Source organism: Rosa rugosa, chromosome 2 (assembly GCF_958449725.1).
Source record: "Rosa rugosa chromosome 2, drRosRugo1.1, whole genome shotgun sequence".
NCBI classification, from domain to species: Eukaryota; Viridiplantae; Streptophyta; class Magnoliopsida; order Rosales; family Rosaceae; genus Rosa; species Rosa rugosa.
The window spans coordinates 23,597,698-23,624,001 of NC_084821.1; the positions used below are offsets into that span (position 1 = coordinate 23,597,698).

General features: G+C 38.2%; 1 long non-coding RNA gene and 1 pseudogene across 3 annotated transcripts; one reads left to right on the forward strand and one right to left on the reverse strand.

Moving 5' to 3' along the window:
* The first annotated feature begins 7,801 nt into the window (after nt 1-7,801).
* LOC133732142 (uncharacterized) lies at nt 7,802-10,733 on the forward strand. Of its 3 annotated transcripts, XR_009856958.1 has the most exons (5): nt 7,802-8,074; nt 8,231-8,328; nt 8,905-8,964; nt 9,051-10,211; nt 10,321-10,733. It is a non-coding gene; the product is annotated as an uncharacterized LOC133732142 (long non-coding RNA). The 3 variants fall into 3 exon arrangements; XR_009856957.1 differs by having other exon boundaries at nt 8,905-10,211; nt 10,340-10,733; XR_009856959.1 differs by having other exon boundaries at nt 8,292-8,328; nt 8,905-10,211.
* Nucleotides 10,734-18,719: 7,986 nt separating this feature from the next.
* On the reverse strand, nt 18,720-25,042 carry LOC133733750 (probable disease resistance protein At4g27220; annotated as a pseudogene).
* Between the last annotated feature and the right edge of the window lie 1,262 nt (nt 25,043-26,304).

Sequence of the window (26,304 nt, forward strand, 5' to 3'; positions counted from 1 at the left end):
AATGTGAATGGTGTGTTGTGCTTTTTTTCCCCTTTGACCGAGGTTATTTTTGTCGCATAGGGTTTTTGTTACTCGGTAAGATTTTTAATGAGGCAACGAGATGAGCACCATGTTTGGGCGACACAAGGGGGAGTGTTCAAGTAAATCCAGAGTATGTGTCTGGCCCAAACTCTAGGTTACTTGATTTAGTTGTAATAAGGTTTTGAATTAGAGATATTCTCAGAGATATTCATAGATATCCGATTAATTTTACGATTATCTTTCCTTGTACAACTCTGATTCTATGTCTTGTAATCCTCTATATAAAGAGGCTCATATTATCAATGAAAGTACGACTCAATTCTCTCCTAATTTCAGTTTTCTTTAAACAATGAACTAGTAATCCATCGGAAAAAAAAAATAAATAAATAACTTTATTCTACATGGATCAAAAGGGTATTACCAAAAAGTTTGGTAATATTGGAAACAAAATATATCTCTCAAAATAATATTATAGATAATATTTTTCAAGTTTCAAGATAAGTCATTGATGTAATGAAGTTTTTAAAATTAAACTGCATAATTAAACAATTAATTAAATTAAATATCACATAATACAAATTCTGATGGTGGATATGTAACGGCCCGATTTGCACCCTTTCAAATCAAGGTACATTACAATGTCGCGTGTCCTTAAAACCTAAGCTAAGATTCTTAACTCAAGTCCCAAGAACCCGCAAGGCAAAAGAAAAATAATAATTTTATTTGTAATGTAAATTACAAATCTCAAGTGCAGAAGCGTTTAATTTAAAATGAGGTGAAACTATAAAATCATTGAAAATCATTTAAAACAATTTCAAATTCTTCAAACACATGAAAAAGCCTTTAATGAGTAACGGTCCGGTTTCAAGTCAAACTCAATAAACAAATTATGCTGGAGTAAAGGAAATGAGAAAACCTGTCACACAAATCTAACTCCGTCGATGACAATTTAAAATACAAGGCAACTAAGCCACACCCTGCGTCGTCCGGCTGTCCCGTCTTCGTACACATTACCTACATTCACAAATTGTTGTAGGGGTGAGCTTTCGTCCTCGCTGCTCAATAAGACTCTACCCCAGCTAGGAGTAAAAACAATTTAAAACATTGGTGCTGGCAAAGTGAGTGAAAAACGATGCATATCAATAAAAATGTTTCAGAACCATACAACTATTGGTCGTTTATAAAATTACACGTACGGCCTAGAAGTAGAAAATAGACCTAATGATCCATCATAAAGCTAACCACAACCTTACCACGATTAATATCGTTCACACCGGCAATGTGTAGCGAGAGTGTCGACTTATGCCATATCGCCCGGAAGTAGTGTCACACCTCAAAGGATGTCAGACACTAATCCGTCCATACGGCCCATTCGGAGGTTTAGGGAATCGAAGCCCAAAATAGTTGCTATGCTCCTCTCACTCTTAGGTCATCAAACAATAAAACGTAGAAAAATCAAAAGTTGACTGTATCCATCTTTACAAACATAACATATGCATAAATTCACTAGCTAATTGAGGCGAGTCTAGAATCCCCTACCAGGAGTATCACTGTTTTATCTCCATCTGCTTTTCTAGGCCAACACCACCATTTTTCACATTCTGGGTAACTGGAGTCCCAGTCCGACAATATTTAATTGTCAAAATTTTCCATAACAACGCTTATTGAAATCTAACCAAATTCACCAGACCAACAACTTATAAATTAACAATTGATCATCGACAAATAAATACATCATTTTCTAATTGGGTGTAGATCTTCCCTTTACTTTGGACACCCACTTAACATACTCTCACTTTAACCAATATTACAATTTCCTTAATTGTTCTATACAAAATTTGGCATCCAATTGATGGAATTCTACCAAACCTTAGACTACCCATCAACAGCTTCAATTACTACCCAGCATGTACTAATCAATTGTTCTCAACAATTGTACCCATTCATTTGGTTTAAGCACATATGCTAATTCTGACAAGTAATTGAACTAATTCTCAAACATCTTCACAATTGTACAACAGTCCATACCAGAATAGTACCTTTGTCAAGGAACTCAACTTAATTAATTAAGAGTACAACAAGTACTCATCCTTGACAAATCCAATAATCAATAATCAGTAGAAGTTTCCGAATATGAATCTAACATGCACAGAACCGTAATTTAAATGTCTTCCAATGGTTGTGATCCAAAACATGATTTATTCTTGTTCTAATTTCCATAGTCTTACACTCTTACTGTTATACTGTACAGTGTGAGACCAAAGGCAAGCCATTATGAGCAAATCCACAATTACAACATACCAATTCCATCTCCACTAAAATAGATTGCAGCTTACCTTAATACAATATTTGACAAATCTTGTTCCTTATCCAACTGATATGGGATGCAGAGTAATATACGTTGTGGTTGCTCAACACTTCTTCACATACTCAACTCAGGTCCAATGACAACGCCACTGCATTCCACACGCACCAGCATCTCATCAAAGGATCAAAAATTCGAATAGCTAAGTTGAAGAGAACGAATCCTTACCTTGATTTCGGTTCGAACATGATTCAATATCCTTCTACCCATTCCCTTCAGCTTCTACACTAAACTTGGCCAAATTCCCCGAATTCACGCTCAACTTCTTACTGTGCTACCCAGATTGCATTCCATTTCACAAGTTCAGAAATTTGACACAGTCAAGCATCAATTCTTTCTCTAGGACAAGAATCATCATTAGAAATGGACCCAGAAGCACCAAAATTGCCGCCGTGAACGATGAACACCGACGAAGCCCGATGACACCGGAAAACACAAATCATCAAAACGCGATCGAATTTAAAAACCAATTATATAAGAATGTAGAGCGTAAAGAGTAGTTCACGTTTAATACCTCATGCATCGTCAACGGTGACTGGAGTCGCCGGAAAACGCGTCGAAAGCTCCGGAAACATCGAAGCTTTCGAGCTTCGATTCTCTTTCCCTGATCAGAGAATGAACAATCCAAGACCTTAGTGGCATCGAAGATGAGGAGACAAACGGAACGGAGTCGGTGCGCCGCCTCGAGGAGGCCGGACGGAGAAGTCCGGGTCGGGTCTCTGTGCGGGTCGTCGGGTTGAGAAGTTGGGTCTCGTGCTGTGGAGATTTCTGGAATGATCTGATGCGTCGATCTGATCTGAGGGGTATTTATACTCCAAACTCAAAATTAATTCGACGGTCCAGATCAACTGCTGGATAATATGACGGGTGAGATTGCATCGCTCTGTTTTTCTTGTCTATTAAATAATTTATATAATCCCGAAACTTCAGAAAATCACAACAAATAGCTCGGGTATCCGAAAAATTCACCGAAAATTCTCTCATACTCGTTGCGTCACGTACTTTATTATTAAACCCTTAAATTGAAGATTTCACTTCCTTGAAAATTTAGAAAAGAATTTCCCGAGTGTCTTTAACACTTACCAAGATTACAAATTAAATCTCGAACAATTTCACTGTAGATTCTTAAATATTTCCAGGGCTCACAGGATACTAACCTCTTCACTCGCACTTGGTGCGTGCAATATCACTAGGGATGACAATCAAGAGGATAAGGGCTACTAATCAAAATATCATTCCCGTCCACGAAGTCACTCTCTATCCCCATACCACTCTAATCCCTGTTATAATATATTGAGACTTCCACATCCCCGTACCAGTTGGGGACTAATTTCTTGTACCGCCCTGAGTCCCATCAACTTGTCTTGCTAATTCATTTATAAAAACCAATTAATATACAATAATTGGAGTTTAGAAATGAAACTACAATTAAAACATTTAGATTTTGAAGAATTAGACTTTGAAATATATTAATAAGGTTTTGTTTATCCACATATTTCTAAAAAAATATTTAAATATTTAAATAAAGATAATATATAATTTTATTTAAAAATAAAAATTACGATTGGGTGGGGAGGGGATTGCAATATCATGATTATCATCCCCGCCTCATCCCCGATTTCAAAAATTGAATATTGGGATCCCCGACCCTGGTTACCACCCTGCGTCTAAAATTTGATGGGGATTTTCGTCATTCCTCCATTTGATTTTTCATTTTTTGTTGTGCAAATGTGAAATAGTAAATAAACAATAAATTATAATAAAAAGAAAAAAAAAACATATTTACTTATAAAAAGTAACAAAAAAGGTAAGTTACTTTATTGTTTATTTACTATTTCACATTTACTTTTTGTTATGTAAATGTCTTTTTTTTTCCCGTCTTTTGTGGTCAATAATTGTTTTTCCTGTTTTATCCTCTTTTGATAAAAATAATTTTTTACTTTTATGTTTTATTATTGTTTGGGCTTGGGCTTTGGCTCTGGGCCCAAACTTATCTACTTTTATGTTTTATTATTTTTTACCTTTAATTAAACGTGGCTTTATGCCGATAATAAGTCCTTACCTTTTTTTGGTAGAGCGACGTGGGCTCTATCCCGGATTGCACACTCAATGTGCCTTGTCTGGCCTAGCGAGGCGGCGAACCGTTTATTTGATCAAATCGATGCAACCTCCTAGTGGCAGGACGAAGTTAAGTATCACCGGATTTATTTATGTGCTGCAACATGGTGGGAAAGCTGTGCTATTTGTAATAATGCTTCTTCGTGATAAAGTGATATTTCCGGTATGTCACCGTTATGTCAAAGCAAATGAAGTAGCCGTTCGTGCATTCTATGCTAATTGGTGCTTGCTAGAATACATAGATTTTGTTGAGAGTCTTGGTATTATTTCAAGATGTTCTCTTTATGCTTATTGTAATCTGGGGTTCAGGCTCTATGTCCCCCTTTTGTATTATGCAATTTCATTAATCAAGACTTGAGGGCAGCCGCACCATGCCATCGCCCTTTCAAAAATAAAAATAATAATAATAATAATTTTTTTTTTTGTGCACAGTAATAAACTATGGGTGCTCAGTACCATTTGGTCTACATAGTCCCCGCTTTGTAAATGGGAAGTCATGAGTTTGACTCATGGAAGAGTAGTTTATGTAATAAAAATAAGGACTAAATACTCGTTACTCCTCATACTTTTGCATGAAAAACAGTTTAGTCCAAAATTTTAAAATTAAACAGTTTAGCCATTATTCTTTCTACTTCTCACACAACAGGTCCTAAAATGACTATTATACCCCTCACTTTTTTTTTTCTCTCTTTTTTATTTTTATTTTTTCTGCCTCTCTCTCTCTCTATACACACACACACACACACACACATATATATATATATGTGTGTGTGTGTGTGTGTGTGTGTGTATAGAGAGAGAGAGAGAGAAATAAAAAGTGAGGGGTATAATAGTCATTTTAGGACCTGTTGTGTGAGAATTAGAACGAATAAGGACTAAACTGTTTAATTTAAAAAATTTGGACTAAACTGTTTTTCATGCAAAAGTATGAGGAGCAACGAGTATTTAATCCTAAAAATAAATAAAGTATGGGAATAATATGAAGTTGTTAAATTTAACCATTATAAGGGGGAGTTGTCTTAATATAATAGAGGGATTTATTTTCCTATCTTGTATAAAGTCTAGTTAATAACAGTAAAATTGCTATCATATTGCCCAGTGTAGTGGTTGTGCCTTTTCTTACAAGAGGTAAGTGTGGAAGCTTGGTTTTTATAGATGGGATATTGGCACAGACGATCATTATACCTAACGAAGGTAACGTAAAGCAGAATACACGCAAAGGGTTTAGGCCCAAGGGTAAGCCCGTATATGGCGAGAATCCTTACAAAATGAAGCCTGAAGAGAGATACGAAACTCGGATACTGTGAAAATATTGAATACATTGCCCCTAAAAGAGAAAAAAATCTCACAGGAATATATTAATACCCTGAAGGGCACTTCGAGAATATAGATAGGTTGGGCCTCTATATGGCTAATTAAAGGCTTGTGGTATTTGAGTATATCTTGAATAGCCTAACTAAGGAAGATAGAATCAAACTATATTTTATTTACTTAAAAGACAAGTAACATACCTAGAGTTAGGTTACGAAAAAGACCATCTTACTTCGACATGCAATCTCCTATATAAGGAGGCATGCTTAATCAACTCTGGTAATGAATTCTAAGCAACTCTAGCCCACTGTTCTGAGTTTATATTGACTTGATCGTCGGAGAGTCTTTGTCCGGTACCACACCTGGCCTAGATTTATTTTGCAGGTTGTTCGTGACCGGCTACAGAGGAAGAAGTTTTGATCTCTTACAAATTGGTGCTTTCACTAAGAGCAGAGCTCAGAGATTAACTCTTGTGATGGAGGTTAACAATAAAGAACAATCACTTTTGATAAAGCATCAGGAGGACAACGCAATGGTGGAGACTCCCGGCACAGGGCGGTAAGGGGTAGAGACTAACTCAGGTCCCCTTGCAGAGACCCCAGATTACCAAACTGAGCACGGTGCCAACATGGCTCTAAGTATCCTTTGGAACCTAAGAGTTAACTTCACCTTGGCGGACTTGGAAACAGACGATATCAAAACCAAGCCCAGCAACTCCAACAGTTAAAGCATAATAAATTCTAGTTTCAAGACCGCACGCTATCTTTAAGCCATGATATGAGAGGTCTGAAGAAGTCCGTGGATCAGTTGCAGACTGCCATGGAGGCGTTGGTGGCACATGTCACCATCAGAGCTAGTAGACTTGTGACGACTCTGGCAACACAGCCGTTTGGAGCCCGGCCTAGCACTGAGGATGGGTCTCTTTCTCGGCACTAGTGTACGAATGATCCACGCATTTAGGAACCCATGACTCTAGGTGACATTAGGAGTAGCCAGCATACTAGTAGAAGATTGAAATTAGTAATCACCCAAAATCGGGAGGATACTCGATCAAGGTCTAGGAGATCCTCAACCCTAGTATAGATGACTACCAAGTTTGGTTTTCGAGGTCCGAGAGTGTTGAGCAAAAATAGTAAATAAATATACTCAACACAATCTCACTCTATTTCATTAACGGAAATAGAAATAGAGTTCTTATTATGTTAAGTTCGGACCCATTCGAGACTGAACATCTCTTAATTACAATCCCTTGCTGCAAGGGAAGACCCTTTGATTCCAAAAAAACGAAGACAAAAATTCCATGGAGAGGAGTGTGTTTGTTTTATTTTGCGGCTGCACCCGGAGTGTTTGTCAGGCTGCCTACGTACCCCAGAAGGGATCAAGCCACTCGTAGTTCAAATTTTTGGGAAGGTTTGGATGCTTTGATAGGTAAATGACCCACCAAAGAATTTTGGCTAAGTGTTTGGGTGACTTTAGGGTCATTTGAATAAGGAAATTTGGATGACTTTTGTGGTCACAAGGATTTGGTGAATTTGGTCTAGAGAAAACCAGGGATTCGGTTAAGGTCGCGGTTGCATCCAGAGTTAAATCTAGACTGCCTACATACCCTGTGAAGGGATCAAACCACTGTAGTTCAATGTTTTGGTTTTTTCGGTTTTGTACCAATATTTACTCGACGGGTATGTATTTTGAACTCGTCGAGAAAGCATATTTTGGTGAGCACCCCATTTTAGTAGAGTGTCCACTGATTGGGCACCCGAATGTGCCGAGCTTCGTAATGGGCCCTGGATTTTGTGCCACTTTTTACTTGTCGCTGGATAACTCAGCTGACTCGGATTGACTTGGAGTGGGCCTCGTAGAGCTTCGAAACTTGTGGGCAAGTGATTTAATAGAGCCCAAAAACTGCGGTGCATAGATTGATCTGGACACCCATTAATTTACTTTTGCACCCAACAGAGCCCAAAAAGCCTTCACATCGTGAGTATCGATCTGAACTCATCCAATTTGAAACTCAGTTGGTGTCTTCCCCCATCTAAAATTCCAGAAGCCAGACGTAATCTCCCCTCTTGGCCAACTTGATAAGCTTCGCATCCTTCGGATAACATCTTGGCGTGATCATCAACTTGTGATAAAGATGACATTTAGGATGAAGCTTGGTTCTTATATTTCACTTTGGAGAAGGAGTCTGGACTCCGGGTTCTGTATAAATAGGAGTACCCATCACTTGATTTTGCATTCTCCATCAAGAACGTGCATTGGGTAAGGCTTCTCTGACTCAAAGAAATAATTTTCTAGTAGTAAATCTCTTTAATTTATCCACCCTCTATATCGCAAATTTGGGGCCTCCTTGTTCTTCCCCCTTTTGTCTCTGCTGTGATTTTTACTGGGTAACTAGTGATTGCATTTGTCTTGTAGCTACCAGCTCACATATGAACCCCGATATCAAACTGAGGCTTTTTTTTTTTTTTTTGTGCAGGCATCTCGAGTTGAACTGGTCGTGGCTTCTCCTCGAGGTAACCAGCTGCCATCCCAGGGAATTTTAATCTAATTCTTTATGATTTGCTGACAACACCACCGATTGCTCCTCTGTTAAATTGCATTTCAAAAGGAGCATTGCTGCATGTTTGACCAGTTGCATGGCTTGAGAGCTTTTTGTATTTAGTTCAGAGCTATAGTAGCACCATGGCCTTATAATTATGCATAAGAAACTTTATCTTGAAGTGTGATGATAAGTTTCCCACCGCCAGGCTTTAATGGAAGATGTGATCATCACTTTTAGTCTTCTTATATTTTTAAACCATTATCCCACCGTTTCAAGGTCACAGAGAGACATGAATCAAAGCATAATTAGACTTATGATTCTCCAAAGCCTTTTGGTCTTTGTTGTTTGACTCATGGTCAGAGCTAAAACAAATTGCAGCAAATTTTGACAATGACAATTTGAATATACATATATACACATATCTCAAAGCTCTTTGTCTTTAATTCCCAATCAAAGTTACACCAGCACCATAGATTAATTTTCCACCGTCAAGACATGTTTGCTTGTCATCTGGGTATTGACTCTTTAATTATCAAAACTGTTGCAGGTACCACATCTTTTGAAGAAAACATAACCATCCCAGTATTTTGGTGCTTGTGACTTTGAGGTAAGAGAATCTGACCACAAGAGTACGACTATTACTTTTCTTGGAAAAGATTCACATATCTCTTTGCCTTGTTTTACATTTTGCAGGAAACATCCAAGCTTCATTCCAGTCTGTTAGGTGGCCTTCAGATGGTTCAGATGGTCTTAGGATTGATTACATGAGTTCAATCCTCGATGCGTACTGAGGAATCCTAGAAGAAGGTAGCACCATGATGTTCCAAGGCTGTCATGACTGCTTCCCCTGTACAATTTGCTGTATTGATCACTTGAATTTGATCTAGCAACTCTTGCATGCTTCTGCATTTATGTGCTTGTTGTAAGTATGAGACAATTCCCATAATTCCTCCACTTTGTGTTTTCTGCAGTTTTGTGATAACAGGTGAGCCAAGTAGAACACGCTGCTGATTTGTGATTGAAGGTGAGCTAAACCAAGCATTCTGCAGATTTGTGGCTGGAGGTAGGCACCCTTTTATAGAGAGATGGCCACTTCACTTTCAAGGCAACATTTTGATGATGACTTTGATGCAGGTGGATAACTTGGGGCCGAAACTCTGCACAGGGATCGTCTTGGAGCAGCTTCCCCACTATTGTGAACAGAACTTCGCAGATTTGTCCTTGGCGTGAACCAACAGCCCGAGGCTTTCACTTGACACTCATCCTTGCCACCCATATGCAGGACGCACCGCAATACAGGCATCAAAGACAAGTGTAGTGAAACTCGGGAACTTCGCAGAATCGTACTTGGTGTGAACTGGCAGCCCCCGGGCATTCACTTGACACTCATTTTTGCCACCCATATGCAGGACGCACCGCGATACAGGCATCAAAAACAAATGCAGTGAACCCCTTTGTTTCTCTTCTTTTGCCATCAGAAAGCTGTCGAAATCCCTTCTCTTTGCACGTGCTTCTTTCATTCTCTGAACCTGCACTTGTCGTCAACATAAAAGGTATTTCGAAAATGTTTTCTGGTTGTTGTTTTCTGTCCTTCTGATTTCTGGTGGGCAACAGTAGAGTTTTTGGGGTTTTGTGAGCTATGGCCTTGTTGTTGGTATATTTGGTTGGAGTGGTTCATTTTCGGAGCTATTTAGGAGGGGTTATAGAGCCTATATGGAAATAAGAAGCAAGCCTTTCTGCACTCATATGGAGATATCAGCAATGATAAAGAAAAAGTAGCGAGGAAGACCATGAAGAAGATGACCAGCAAGATACCTGAATGAAGCTCTCGCGTTATTGGATTGTTGTTTCCAGGTAAGTAGCAACTTTTCACTCTCTCTTCTCCTCTAATCGCTGCCTTACTCTGATGCAGAAACTTGGCTCACTCTTCTCTCTATTTTTCTCCGTCCCCTTTCTTATGCAGCCTTGTGTTTCTTATATAGGGGGCAGTGAAGATTCTAGAGGGCTGGATAAACATTTGTTTGAAATTTGAATCTCCCGAAGCTCACGAAGATAAGCTGTTGATCGGAGACTTCGTCTTTGACTTTGAGATTGAACTTGGACGCCTTCTGCCACTTTGTTCTTATCTCACTTTGAGATATTTGAATCACAATTTGAATGCTTTCTTCTGCTTCTGTTTTTTTTTTTTCTTTTTCTTTTTCGTAGCTTATCCCCGCCCAAGCTTGGTCAATCCATTCAACTTGTTTGAATTTGAGAAAGAGATAATTTGTAAATAAATATTTGTTTAACTGCTGTCATTATCCTCATCTCTCTCTGTTTTTTTTTTTTTTTTTTTTGAATAATTGCGACAGCTACATGCTTTGTACATTGTGGGTATTTTTTTTATTATTCAACAGAGAGGTCCCCGGAGCTTGAGGAGGAGCCAAGGGGATGGCGACACGCTCAAGCAGCCTTGGTAAGGGAGGTGCAGCAGGATTTAAGAAAAAAGAGAGCCAAGAAGCATGCCACCAAGATGTCGAAGGACCCTTTGTGTATGAGGATAAAGGCTGGCGGATCCTCTGGAATAGTTCAATATGCCGAGGTTCTAGAAGTACAATAAGGGATCATGCCCCCATGCTTATGTGCGAAATTACCAAGGAGCTATGGCGGCATGGATCAAAGATGATGCTTGGTTGTGCCGGATGTTTCACTCAAGCCTTTCAAGGAAGGCTCTCAAGTGGTATGTGTGTGTGAGCATGGATTTTATAGATGGGATACCAGCAAAGGCTGGTCAATATACATGAAGAAGGTAGCTTGAAGCAGAATACACAAAGGGCTTAAAGCCCATGACAAGCAAGGATCCCCTATGAGGAAGCCCAAAGAGAGGGATTCACAGGCTGGATACTGTAAGTATTGGATGCAATAACCCGAAAGCGAAAATAAATCATAAATGCAATATTAATACCCCGAACGACATCTCGAGAATATCAATGGGTTGGGTCTCTTTTAGCCTAAATTGAAGGCTTGTGGTATTTGAGTGAATCTCGAAGAGCCTAAGGCTATGTTTGGTATGGCTGTTCTTTGAGAAAAAGCTGGCTTCTGCTTATTTCTGAGAATAAGTGGCTGAAAAGCAAAGCTGCTGAGTGTTTGGTAAACTGGCTTTTTAGAAGTGCTGTCAGTGGCAAAAGCAATGACAAAGTGTTTGGTAAACTAAACTGGCTTGTGCTTTTTATTTGTGGAATGACCAAATTGGACATTAGAGATTATTTTGCATTAATTATTTGGTAAATGATTAATATTTGTATAAATTTCATTAGAGCAATCCTGGCCATCCATTTCCTCCACCGCTTGATCAGGGTCATCCATTGTTAATTGCACCAATCTATATATATGAGCCTTGATCAGTGGAAACACTAGAAGGATCGAGAGAGGGAGAGAACCAGAGTTCTCTGGCCCGAGACGCACCGCGACCCGGCTGGCGCTCCACCGTCAGGTCACCTCCGGTTGGCGCTCATACACCATCGTCTTCGTCTCGCCGTCGCCAGCAGCCCTCTGTCCTTAGATCGTTCATGCATTGAACGGAGATGGAGAATCGACGACGAGAAGCCCCGAACTTTCTCCGGCCACCACTGCAACTTCCGGAGACCGATTAAGCTGAATTTGGTATGGAAACCCACCTACTCGTCATGCTCAACACCCCAGTATGATTAGTTTTCCGATTTAATCAAGTTTTGACGAATTTGTTTCTGGTTTGCTTTTGCCTCCATCGCGGTTCCTCGACGCCGGCAGCTTTCCGAGCTCTTCCCGGCTTCATTTTGGCTTGGTTGCATCAGTAGGAGGAAGCTGGCCACAATTGGAGTAGAAAGCCACGAACCTGCTGGGTTGCAAACGTCGAACTCCATTACCGGTCGAGCTTGTAGGACGGAGTTGATCAACTCGGCGTTGACTAGGCTATCTCCTGTTCTTCGTCATCGAGGTTTCATCTGCAAATTCTACCCCAAAAGGTAAAATTGAGGTTCTGTACTTCTGGGTACCCTTGATAGATTTGTTGAACTGTGATGAGGGAGAGAGATGGGGGAGCAGGGGAGCTGTGATGCTGCGGGTGTGATGAGGGAGAGAGATGGGGAACAGTGACGAAAATGGTTGAGCTGAAATTGTTTCAGCTTGGAAGGGCAATTTTCGGCATTTTGGAGGTTTCATTAATCTACAGTAACTACCGCTACAGTATTTCGGTGGCTTCTGGAAGCTGCATTCTTCAACTTCTGCTTATCTAAGGAAGCCACAGCAGCTTCTGAAAAAAGCTGCCACGAAGCTCAGTTACCAAACGCCATTTTGAATGGGGCTTATAAGCACAGGAGCTGAAAAGCTCCCCCAAACACAGCCTAAGTAAGGAAAGTAGGATTCAAACTCTCCTATACTTGAAGGACAAGTAAACCTACCCAGGGTTAGATTATGGAAAGAACATCTTACCCCGACATGCAATCTCTTATATAAGGAGGCGCAATGCATCAACTCTGGTAACAAATTCTACCCAAATTTAGCCCACTGTTCTGGGTTTATACTGACTTGATCATCCGTAGAAATTTTGTTTATTACCATATATTACCATAACTCCATAAGCAACCATAAGTGTGGTTGCAAAAGGTTTTGCAATTTGAGATCGTTCTATGAGCCAAAATGAAATGATTTTACTTGGGAGGGCAACCCATACACTGAGTATCCATTACATAGATTGGATGCAATGACAACTCCTTCACCGCTGGTACTCCTGGTAGGCGTGTAAATTCTGTGACAAAAGTAATCATGTTTTAGTGGAAATGTCAATTTTTCTCGAAAGAGTTGGACATGTCATGTAAAAGAACAGAACTAATAGTGGTTCTAATCAGCAAAGTTTGCACCAATCAATAGATCTTTCCTGCTGCCGAGTTTTGCAACAGTAGTTTTGTTAACTCTATTAGAGAACTACAAGATGTCTGAAAAGTCAGACCGCACCCGAGTTCAAAACCTGAAAATAGATGAGGAAAAAAATGAAAAATTTTCTATTGATATCCTGTTAGTAGGCTTATGATTGACAATCTTTTCTCAGGTTTAGTTTTGGACTTGCCACTTTATACAGCAGCTTGCAAGCTTATCTTAAACAATATAAGGAGATTGGAAGGTGCAACAAACTAAGCATTATATGAAATTAAAAGAGTTCCTAGTGTGTTGTGATGCTAGTGTACAAATTGTCCTTGCATTGTGGCCTATTAATGAAATTGAAAAATCTCAAAGATATTGGAGTTCTAAAGGTGTTTAGTAATAATTTTAAACTTACCGTTTCATCATCATCTAATTCCTATCTCTCTGTTAATTTGCACTCTTTCTGCTTTTGAATAATTTAGGAATACTCTTCCACTCAAATAGGTGAATCATATCTAGGCTTTTTTTGGTCCTTTTGTTGCAAGCACAACTAAGCAATAGTTGTTTAAGCAGGGGAATCATAAAAGTATTGGTGAACTAACCAAGAAAAGGCCGGCCCGCAGAAGGAATTCTTTGATGAAGGGCTTCTTGCATGTTACGTCCCGAACCTAAATTTACCGGTTTACTAGTCATTTGAATGGTAAACGGCAATTACTTTCACTTTTTACTTTGTTTTGATACTTTTAGTGGCCCTAAAAGTTGACTTTTTATTCGGGTCAAAATTTGAGAAAATGTTCTTCATGAAAGTTGTAGAGAACGTTAAACCGAGTGCGTGCATATGTGGTACGTAAAAATCGGAGTTGGCATGCGAAAGTTATGGCCTAAAATGTGGAAGTTACTGTTCACAGTAACTTTTTATATATATAGAAGGGGAAATTACTGGTTCCCCCTTTAACTTTTGGTGCGTCGACAGTTCAGTCCATGTTATTCCAATTTTAACAGATAACTCCCCAAACATTCAAATTTCACACAATTTGATCCAAAATTACCATTTTACCCCTCACTTCCTTTTTTCACACACGCACACACATATATACATATATCTACATATACATACATACATACATATACACACACACACACACACACACACACACACACATATACATTATATATATACACACACATATGTATAAAATTATACATATATTTATATATCTACATATACATATACATATATATATATATATATATATACACACACACACACACACATTAGATATATAAAAGTTGTGAATTTTTTTTATAATATGAAACATAAACATAGTATATAGACTTACCAAATACATAAACACATTAGATATATATGTATACATACATATATATATATATATATATATATATATATGTGTGTGTGTGTGTGTGTGTGTGTGTGTGTGTATCTGCATATGTATATGTACACACACACATACATACATATAAATATATATAAAAAGAGAGAGAGAAGAATAAAAATATACACACACATATACATACATACATACATACATACATACATACATATATACTCACACACACACACACATACATATATATATATATATATATATATATATAAAGAGAGAGAGAAGAATAAAAAATACACACACACACACACACATATATACATATGTATAAAAGAGAGAGAGAGAGAGAGAAGAATAAAAAAAAAAAAAAAAAATAAGTGGGGTAAAATGGTAATTTTGGATCAAATTGTGTGAAATTTGAATGTTTGGGGAGTTATCTGTTAAAATTGGAATAACAGGGACTGAACTGTTGACGCACCAAAAGTTAAAGGGGGGACCAGTAATTTTCCCTATATAGAAAGTTATTGTGGTAGGTTTCCATTTCCGGAAACCTACCCCGACTTCTCTCTCAGAGGCCTCTTCCTTCTTCCCTTCAATTCACTGCTGTCCGGCCACCAAACGGTGTGCAACCGGCCATCCTAGGAGCGCCTCTCCCTCCTCTACACACTAGTTGTCGTGGGTTACGACGATTTGGCCGGAAAACCCCAATTCGAAGCAAAAACCCTTACTGAAGCAATTCGGTGTTTCTAGCCAATTCTTCCAATTCCGGCCATCTCCGGTCACCAAACCAAGTCCAATAGGAGTGCCTCGAGCCATTTGACATTTCCCCTCAAGCTTCAAGCATAGATTTGCATTGCAGAGGAATAATCAAGCAAAAACCCGATTCTAGGGTTTTGAAATTTCTGGAAATTTTTCACCGGCCAAATTCGAGCACTTCAAGGTAAAATTGGAACTTGTTGTAGTTGAGAAAAGTATTAGGCTTGTTGAGTAGATGTTGTGGCTGAAATTTGGTAGTCGGAGGTGAAGTTGGCCGACGGCGCGTGGGGCCCATGCGCGGCCACTGTAGGTCGTGCGTGGAGGCGCGTATGGCAATGTTATGAGTTCTGTTTTAGCTAGTTAAATCTTGTTTTTGATCTAGAGCTTATATATGTGAATTTGATGAAGATTGGAGAAGTTTTGAATTGATTTCTAATTTTTGAAGATTTAGAATTTTGATTATCGATTTATGAGAATCCGACCGTCGGATTTCTCTCGAATCTGCGTAGAACTTGTAAATTAATGGAATGGTGTTAGTGGTAAAGTTTGGGTTGAATCGGAGAAGGAAATAGAGATGTTGGCTTAAGAGGATTGATTTTGGGAATCGTATTTAATTACCGAATTGTTATTCACGGAATATAATTGTGTATAGGGCGCTATACCGAGTTACTGCTCGACAAAGGAAACTCGTATGCGTGGTCGCCTATATAGTACTGTGAGTGGACTTTTATTTTCAAAGAATGATTCATGCAATTATTTTTTTTCCGAAATAATAATTTATTTATCATTTTATTTATCGAGCATAATATTTTGCTTTGGATTATAATTTTGGCATTGTTTTCCATATGAATTTTGGATATGAAACTCTTATACTCGGATTGGGACTTATGATTTATTTTTGGGAATATGAGTTAATTTTTCGGAGATTAATTATGATTTATTTCAATTATGTTTCGGAAACGGATTTTGAGCCTTCGATAGTTTATCTCTGATATACGATTTTAAGTGAAATCCTAATTTTAGAACGAGAGTTTTCTACGCTCGAATTTGAATTTACGATTTATAATGATTTTTCGACGAATTATTTTCCGAGGTGATTTCCGGAATTTAGTAATATATTTTATTCGTCGATTTTGAGATTTCTACCATATTATCGGACTCGAAGTTTTTGTAAGGATTGTTATATTTATTATTTCTCACCTATTTGTTTATGACTTCGAGAATGTTTTGGCGTGCGGGGCGACGTCATTGGAATATACTTATTTTCTCGTGAGATATTGGGGAAGCTTTATGGATTTATGGATTTACTGGTTATCGATTGTTTTTCCTCACCATACTCGGGTCATTCGGTTAGTGTCTCCTCCTCACTTACTTTGTGTTTGTGAGTGGCAGTCGAGGATTCTCCTCCTCACGTGAGTGGTAGTCGAGGTTATTAGTTCTCCTCCTCACACAATCTATGTGTGAGTGGCAGTCGAGGGTAGAGCCTGAGGGGCTCCTTTACCCGTATGGTGATATTTCTTCACCATATCCTTTTATTACTTGACTAGCGGGGCTAGTCCGATTTCTCTTAACCAGCGGGGCTAGTATGTTTTCACGAGATTTTGAGTTTAAAGAAATATGTTTTATAAACGTTGCATGCATTGAATTTTATCAATTTAAATAAGTGGGAGAGTATTCAAGTTTGCTTCATTTAAATCATCTTAATTATTTATTTTTGTCCACTCACACTAACGTGTTTTTTCAATACTTTTCCCCTGGGCCCTTCGGTTTCAAATGCCCAGTTTGCAGGCTAGATTAGTTGGGGTCGGGCGTACATGGAGTTGAGGCATAGTTGTCACTGCTTCCGCATTGTAGGATTTATTGATCCTTTACCCTCTTTACTTTTTATTCTGTTATACCCTTCATTTCACAATTGCTCTGATAACCGTGGAATTACGTTATTGAGTTGGGAATTGTGTAATGTGAATTGGAGAATGTTGTGATATGGGGAGCAGGGTGGCTCCAGGAGAATAAGGATGGATGGTTTAAAAGTGTAAATGTTTTTCTACAAGTTTTGGGTAGACTATTTTTAGGGGAAGTTCCGCCAAATTTTTAGTAGAATTTCTTCTAAGATGGGCCCTGCAGAGCCACTTCGGATTTTGGGGTGAAATCCAGGGCGGGTCCTGTCATTGCATGTCTCTGTTGAATGAGATTTCAAAGAATTGATGATCGAAAGTATTAATGGCTTGTGCGTTACTCAATTTTATGTCTTGTAATCTTATTCCTTCCCTTGGAGAATTCACATCTCCTCAGCAATATAATTGTGGGAATAATCAAGTAGATGATCATGACTCTAATGGACACAAGTAAATCAAATATCAGAGCACTATTACAGTCTTGAAGTTTATGCCAAACACAATGAGCTCCGTACCTTTTCTGAAAGAAATGGACAACCAAATTTTATATATAAACAGATTATTAATGCATTACGAACACAAGCTAGCAAGCGTAAACCTTGGTGACACAAACTACTATACAATCCCAATTAAACCAGAAAAAATGATCCATCCACAAAAGAAGTAATCCTTCCATCTAAAACGAATTATATTTACTATTGTAGAGGAAGGTACAAAACCCATAGGTCTGCTTCAGCCCAACTGGGAGGCGACAAAGCATCCCAAATTAGAGCTGAAGAAATGCAGATATCTGGTCGAGATCCAAAACCAGAATTGACCTGGATCCATGGCCATCTCATTTCATATATCACCTTGTAGCGACTGCCATAGCACATTCCAAATTGTCTACTGCCTAGAGCTTTCAATCTTGTATGACACTAGCTTCAATATTGTCTAGTGTCAGCTGGTTCCCCTTGTAAAGGTTGATTGCTTAGTGGTTTGCTCTTTCGAACCTTCTTTGCTGTTACTCCTGTGCAGCTTGTAAAGTGTTTGGTAGTGTTGCTGCTGCTTTTGTCCAGACTGCTTCTGTATAAAATCATTCATTCAAATCAAAAAGAAAAAAAAAATGTTACAAACACTTCTATTTTCGGGATTTGACATGCTTAACAACATTCCTGCCTAAAATGATTCTATTGTCACACTTGGTATGATTTACAACTGCAAAAACTATACACACCTTGTCAATATCCAGCAATTTTCTGTACAAATCAAACAGGTAGCCTCCAAGAGACTTAATGTTTCTGTTCCTAATTTGTATTTACCTGGATCATTGAGAGCTCAGCCAGGCAGACCATGTAGTGTCCAACACACATTTCTGTATACAAAGAGCAGGAGGGGAAAAGACCAATTTCAGAGTGTCTAGCATGTGCTTAAGTGCATACAAGAAGTAATGGATAAGCAGCGCCACGGGTTTCTCAGGTTACCTGTACCAATAGGGAAGACATTAGTCGAATATTCCAGTTCATCATCGAGAAGAAAGCACTAGATGATGCGGGTAACATTCCAACGTAAGCAAAATGTGCTTGGAACACATTTCTATTGTAATTAAGGCAACCATACTAGAAGATGATAAGAATAAGTAACACTGGGAATGCTTGATTCTTAGAGAAATCTACAAGCATTATTCCTATTTTAATTAGTAGAAAAGTTCAGTGCACACATAACGCTGAACTTCTACAAATAAATGAAAAGACTTATGTGGCAAGACTTGATGTGTTATCGGACCCTTCCTACAAATAAATGAAAAGATGGATATTAAATTTACATACAGCACACCTCATAATATTGCAAAACCAGAAAGAGTGGGGAGTAAAATAATATTTTAAACTTACCGTTTGATCCTCATAGTCATTCCTCTTCCTCTTCCGCTCTGCTCTTTCTGGTTTTGAATCACTTAGGAGTACACCTTCAGGAGAAATTGTCAACATGACAGGGCAGCCAGTTATGGTTAAAGTGTCTAAAGATGGCAAGTTGACACTGCAATCGCCCCCACAAAATCTTCGCAGACTTGGTAAATCAGAAAGTTCTAAATGTTGCAACCAGCTGAAAGATACGTCATTTCCTGCATCATCATCGTCGCTAAATGCCACTATTTCAATCAGTCTTGAGCAATCTTTGACTTCCATGTTTTTGAGTTGCACAAAACTCCTGGCCATTGAGGAAGTTATCAAATATTCCAGTCCATGGCAGCGAGCTACTTTCAGTGTTGCTAAATTCTGAAAGGTTATGGCAGATGACCTTAAATTCTTCAACTTCCCACAGAGCCACACATCTAGAATTTTTAGGTTCGGAAAAATTGGGCCTGCTGATTGGGAATTCTGCTCCCCTAGATGCATCAGCATGGGCATTCTTATAAGCTCCAGGGATCTTAAATGTGGGAGCTGGGTTCCAATTGCATGTATTTCCGCACTAGTATTTCCTTCATTGACAAATATTTCTTGTGCAGGGCCATAAAGTTCAAGCTTTTCAAGATTGACTAATTTCGTAAGGAAAGCAGCTGGCCAGGATTTTGCAGAATAATATACAAGATATTTGAGTTTGCTAAAAAACATTGCTGGGAGTAGATCACACCAAATCTCCACGTCTGCTTGTGTCCATAAGGTCAAGTTTTCCAAGTTGGGGAATGAATCCTGTAATAAGTTATCAACACAGTGTAAGATAATTTAGTCAATTTGTTCCCTATAAGCTGCAGTTGAGAAATTCAACTCAAAAAAGAGACCTGATACACAGTAGTTGGACTAACTTCCTAATATATAGCCAGAGGAATTTTGTTTAAGAAGATTGGATAAAGTATTCTTACCTTAGCAATTATATGTCCCAACTCAAGTTCTTCCTGACTAGAAAATCCTGAGGCAAAGATCTCCATATTATGACATCTCACAAATTTAAGATCTTCAAGTAATGGCCACCTGCAAGAATGCATTCCTGGGTAGAAACTCCTAAGCTTGAGCAGATCTCTAAATATCACAGATGTTACTTTTGGGAACACAAACTCAGCCATTGTTTCGAGTCCTTCCTCTGCAATGATTTCCACCAAACCACAATTATCCACACTCAGCATCCTCAGCTGTTTAAGACCTTTGGCTACTGAGCTTGGAAACATACTTTTCAAACTCTCACATGAATCGATGTCTACTAAGTCCAGATTTTGACAGCACTCAAATATTTTTGACTGAGTGGTTGATGTGTCAAATGTTTCTTTACTGTTGATTCCTCCAACTTCAAAAACCACTTGTAGCGACCTACAATGCCATATCTCCAAAGTGTCTAGAGCAGTCAATCTTCGCATAATACTATCCCCAAAGATATTTATTAAACTATCGCATCTGTAAATGTTAACTTTTCGGAGTCTGATAAAAGATTCTGGAGCAAGTTGGTTGTGCCATATTGTCACCAACATAGGTATGTCATAGAGGATCAATCTCTCCAAGCTTGGAAGTCCCACCTGCATATCATATTTGGATATACATAAAATACATAAAGGACTTGTCAAGAAATTAACCTTTTTCATTGAAGTGGAAACATTAGATACATGTTGCACAGAAAGAAAGACAAATACAACAAACAGATAAAGGTACAATGTATTCACCTTATTGTCAAAAAGAAAGTATTCCACAGAAGTCTCGAGATCCTTCTCCGAGTCCCTTTCTTCCCTGATCCTAGGATCATAGATGAAGCTCTCCAGTTTAGTACAATATTCTATATGCAATGTCTCCAAGGACTGAAGTTCAATATAACTTCCTGAGCAAAATCTTGTGAGGTTTGGTAGATGCTGTAGCTGTAGATGGTTTAACTTATAAAAGATGTTTTCCATATATTGTGCACCAGATTCTTTTGATGATACTACCTCTTTCATGATTAGACAACTGGATATCTCAAGATATTTAAGTTGCACAAGACTTTTGGCCATAGAAGATGAAAACAAGAATCCTAAACTATCACATCCATGCACAATCAAGGTTGTTAAGTTGGACATTACAACCTGCAGTACAGAATTCAGGTTAAGGAAATGAATATAGGTACATCAATGTTATTAGTTGCAGAATTCATTTTCCGAATATGTAGAGATTGTAAGTATGGTAGTAACTATGATCATTTTACTTCTAACAAAAAAAAAAAAAAAAAACCATTAACGCAAGAAAAGGGAAGTTTAGAAGCAAAAATGGTATCATGGTCTTCTATAGAATGGCCAAAAAAGTGCTATAACATCCTAATGATGAAAGATAACTGAGATTCTTTTTCTTTTTTTTGGTCGAAAAACTAATGATGATAAACCATACTCTAGTAATCAAATCAACTCAAAATGAAATGTACATACCTCTCCCATTGTTGTAGTTACAATAGATGTCCCACCTTTGGAGAGGAAACTGACAAGCTTTGGCAGACTCAACAGTGTCAATGACTGTAGCTTTTGGAAATGTTCAGCGATTGCTGGGCCATAACATACACTTTCCAAGCTAGCAAGGTTGTAAAGACATAGTGACTCCAAGGTGGGGAAGGCATTCAACTTGATAATAGATGTAACTTCAGCATTGTTTTGCACATGGAGATGTTTTAATTGCTGACAACCATTACCATTTAATAGATGAAAAATATCGTTAACACCCTCCATTATATCCAAGTATAAGTGTTCAGAACTCCTCAGCAGCATTTTAAGACCTTTGTCCAACTGATCGCTTGTAGTGAGCTTGAGTTTTAGTGTCTTGAAGGGTTTATCAAAATCATTCCATCCCCATGCTTCACCAATAAGTATGTGGAACCTTTCTAACTGAGGGAACAAGTTTGGTGGAAGAATGTTAGCATCCAGAATATGTATGTCTAATGCGGTTAGCCGGGACAAGTTCTTCAGCTCTGAAAGGCTAGCATTACTCCTTGTTTGACTTCTGATGACACCTTCATTCTCCCATCGGTTAAAGCTGTCCATTCCCATTCTTAAAGCTTCAAGTCTTTTCAAGCTTGATATAACATCAGGAGAAATCAGTACAAGTTCAGAGCAACTGGTGAACTCCAACAACTTCAGTTGAGTCAAATTCCCTATTTCTTTTGGGACCTGTTTGATCTGAGATCTAAAAAAGCTAAGAATTTCAAGGTTTCGTAGCTGTCCAACTAGAGCAATATCGCCCAACACACACCGATCTAGACACAGTGTTCGAAGATTTGTTAAGAATTGAAGAGATGGAGGTATCGATGGGATGCAGAGTCCAGTTAAATCCAACACCTTGAGTGCTTTCATCTCTTCAAAAAAGTTGCATGGGATTTTTAGCGAGCCATGATTACTACCCAAATAAAACATTTTTATTTCTCGACATTTCCAAGGTACTTCAGGAAGCATGGGGATATTGCAGAAATGGAAATAGATCATAGTGCACTTCTCAAAGAAATCCTGATTTGGCAAGTCTTTCAACTGATCTTGATTTGTTCTTAGTAAGACATGTTGATCTCTAGATGCAATCCATATTGCAACATTGCGTACGAGTTCATGCATTCTGACACATGGATTAATAAAAGCACTTGTATAAGAACCGTCTAGCAACAAACAAGAATCTTTAAGTCTTTTGACCAGTGAATGCAATGCATTCTGTGCTTCTTCCACTGTGTCAACGTTTTTAATCAAACCCAAACCCATCGTATATTTCAACATATCACCAAGAGAAATATTGTAGTCATTATTTGCCATAATTCCACAAAGCAAGAACAACGGCTTAAGCTCCTCTTCATCCAACTGATTGTAACTCCACTCTAGGGCCAAGTATCCTTTTTCTGTCAATCCCTTTTTTTCAAACCTTTTTAATCGTCTCAAGGCATCTTTCCATGCATCTAAAGTACTATTTCTTAATGCACTTGCAACTGTAACAACTAAAATCGGCAAACCACCACAATTTTTGGCTACTTGGGCTGCTATTTTCAGTATGGGATCATCTTTAACAACACCACCTGCCATCTTTTCAAACAAACTCCAAGTTTCTTCTTCACTCAAGACTTCAAGTCGAAACTCTTTTTGCGTATGCATCTCGGAGGACAAAACTTCTCGACTTCTAGACGTCAACAATATATTACAAGTTGCTACACGGGGAAGCCCCAAAGCTTCCAAATCAAGTCTTCCCCACACATCATCCAATATCACAAGAATCCTCTTGTCTTTAATCCTGTCACATATATGACATGCTCTTCCTGCTATAGTTTGACTTTCAAGGACATCCATACCCAACTTTTCAGCAATTTCTTTTTGAATTCTTTTGAGGTCTGGTTTATGATTCACATCTAGTACTATCACAACATCATCAAATAACTTCTCTTTTGTAGCTTGTCTAAAAACCTCTTTGGAAAGTGTGGTCTTCCCCACTCCACCAATACCATACACCCCAATCATGTTGGTATCAGGATTTCTCAGTTCCTCCATGATTTTCTTCACAACTGAAATCCTCGAGTCAAAGGCCAGGTACTCTTGGGAAGGAATGCCACATATCTCTTGAGGGGGAACATCGTATGAAACACTTGGAAATACTCTTTTCTCATAGAACTTAACCTTCTGTGCCAATTCTGCTGATTCCTTGCTTATCTGGTAATAAAGAATGGGATTGGGAAATAACCCAAGAAGGTACTTGTTCTTTACGTGGCGTTCATCTTCCAAGAATGTATATACCTCTACACTGATCAAATCCACAGTTTGCAGCACTTCTCAACATCGGCTTCAACCCTTTTACCTTTTCTTTTAACTTCATCAATGGTATGCTGCATCCTGTCTTTGGCAGCATTTAAGTTCTCCACTCGACTTTTGAGATTTTGAAGGTGGCTGCTGTAGTATATCAGATAACCCACTTGGCGTCCAATTGGTTCAATGGTATAGTCAGCAATTATGCCAACGAGCTCAGAAATAATTGCAGTAAAGAACTCCATGCTACTTTCTCTTACCTAATTTGCACAAGAAATTAAGGTTTTTAAGGACTAAAAGGTAAGTACATATATTGTTTTCCATTTTCAATTCTGGTACTTCATTTACACTACAAGAATTAAGGCATCTTGTGTAACTGCTAGCCTAATTATTCCGGTTTAGAGTTGAATGCAGTTCCTTTCTAAATTTGCTTGTATTTTCCATATGTTAATTATGGGAAACAGAATATGATTAAACATACAGAATAACACTTTTCTAACTCCTCATGGCACAGACAAATAATAATATCACTAATCCTTTTAGCATAATTAGTTTAACGTTCAACAACGCTATTTGAACATAAACCAAACTAGAAACAAGAAATTTTTAACAAATGAAAAACAGGGCAACTGAAATCAAAGAAGGTAATTAAAGGACATACCTTATCTCCTTTTGGTTATGAATGAAGTTAGTTGCTCCTTCCCTTAGATTTGACTGACCCGGGTGTCGAGTATGATTCATCTGGTATGATTTTCCCCTTCCAAGGTTCTCTAGTCTGGGTTGACTTTTTTAGTTTTGCGAATTAGAGCAAACAATGAAAACAAGAAGCAAACCAGAAGATGAAGGTTTGCTGCAACAAAGGAACTGCAATTGTGCCGGGACCAGGGCGAAGCCAGTCATATAAACAAATAAACATAATGAAACGTTGTCTGTGACTCGGTCTTAAACTCAAGGTGTGAATGCATGTTTCACAGTTTGAATGGTAAAATAAGAGAAAATTTCATTAGAAGAGGAACCCCAAGAATTTCATTAGAATATTGAGAAAATTGGTTGGCACAGTCCAACACCTGCTTTAAATAATTCACAGTGCACTGGCCAAGTTGTTTTCTATTCTTATGTGCCTATATGCAAGTCACTTTCTAGTAAACAGCCAAGGAAATCTGTTCGGATCCACAAGCATGTCAAATTGCCAAACCTGTTATTTTCTAGCACAAACTAAAGGACCATCTGTCCCAAGTCTTTATGTATTATATTTTCCGTTTGAGCCTGAGAATATTTTGTGAATTTTCAATTGCAGCTATTGAAGTACAAAACTGCAAAAGTCTTACTTTTCAAATAGAGAAATTTGGATGCTAAAATTCAATAAGAGTACATCAAGATTAAGAACGGTGGTAATCAGTCATTACCAATTACCAGAAAGACAATAGCTAAAGTAAATGTCACAGTTGATGAAACAAGTGAGCCGTTTTCAAATCCCAACTATCCTCTGTCTGTATCTTCATTCTACAATATCATTCATACTTCCCTCTGTACAAGTCCTTTGTGAAATAGCTAGATGGTTCTCTTTTAAATAGAGAAATTTGGAGGCTAAACTTTAAATTGAAACTATTCCAATTTAGTCAATGAACATACAACTCCCCGCCCAATTTTTAAAGAGATGTTGGACCTTCAGCAAGCAAGGGATTTCAAACGCGAAAGGAGATATACAATGTGACATTTTGTCAAACAAAGAGTAAAAAAAATGGGCATGTTTTTTGTGTAGGAACTTAACACAAATACTTCAGTTCAGGAACTGCACGAGTGGTATTTGATCTGCTTGTCGCTGCTAAATGATCGAAAACAGCTTTTAAGGTATCAATCATGCATAGGGTCATCAATCATACGCTGATAGAAGAATTTATAAGCCTCCAAAACTTCAAGGTACCACATCGCCTCTCGATCAGGGGAAGCCGAAAGATCAACCATCTTGTGAATCTGCTATTCAGCAAGAATATACCAAGTTACATTCCATCTAGTCACTATCATTTACAATTGCTCAGGCATGCAATGCCCACGTACATATGCTTCTTCAACAGTACTAAATCACCCAAATATATGGTCCGACACATCGGAATCTAACTACATTGGTTATCAAACATCTCAATAAAACTAGTGTGGAATATTGGTCGGGTCTCAAGACAACGTAATCAACACAATGTTCGATCATAGTAGTGCAAATGGTTTCATTCTAGACCTTATCAACCAATCAAACTATGTGCTTCAACTTACCCACAGTATAAAATTTCATTTTCCTCATCTGGATTTTTACTTGAAAAATCAAAACAAAATTATTTTACCTGGATCATTGGGGGCTCATCTGTACGGACAGTGTAGCGTCCAAC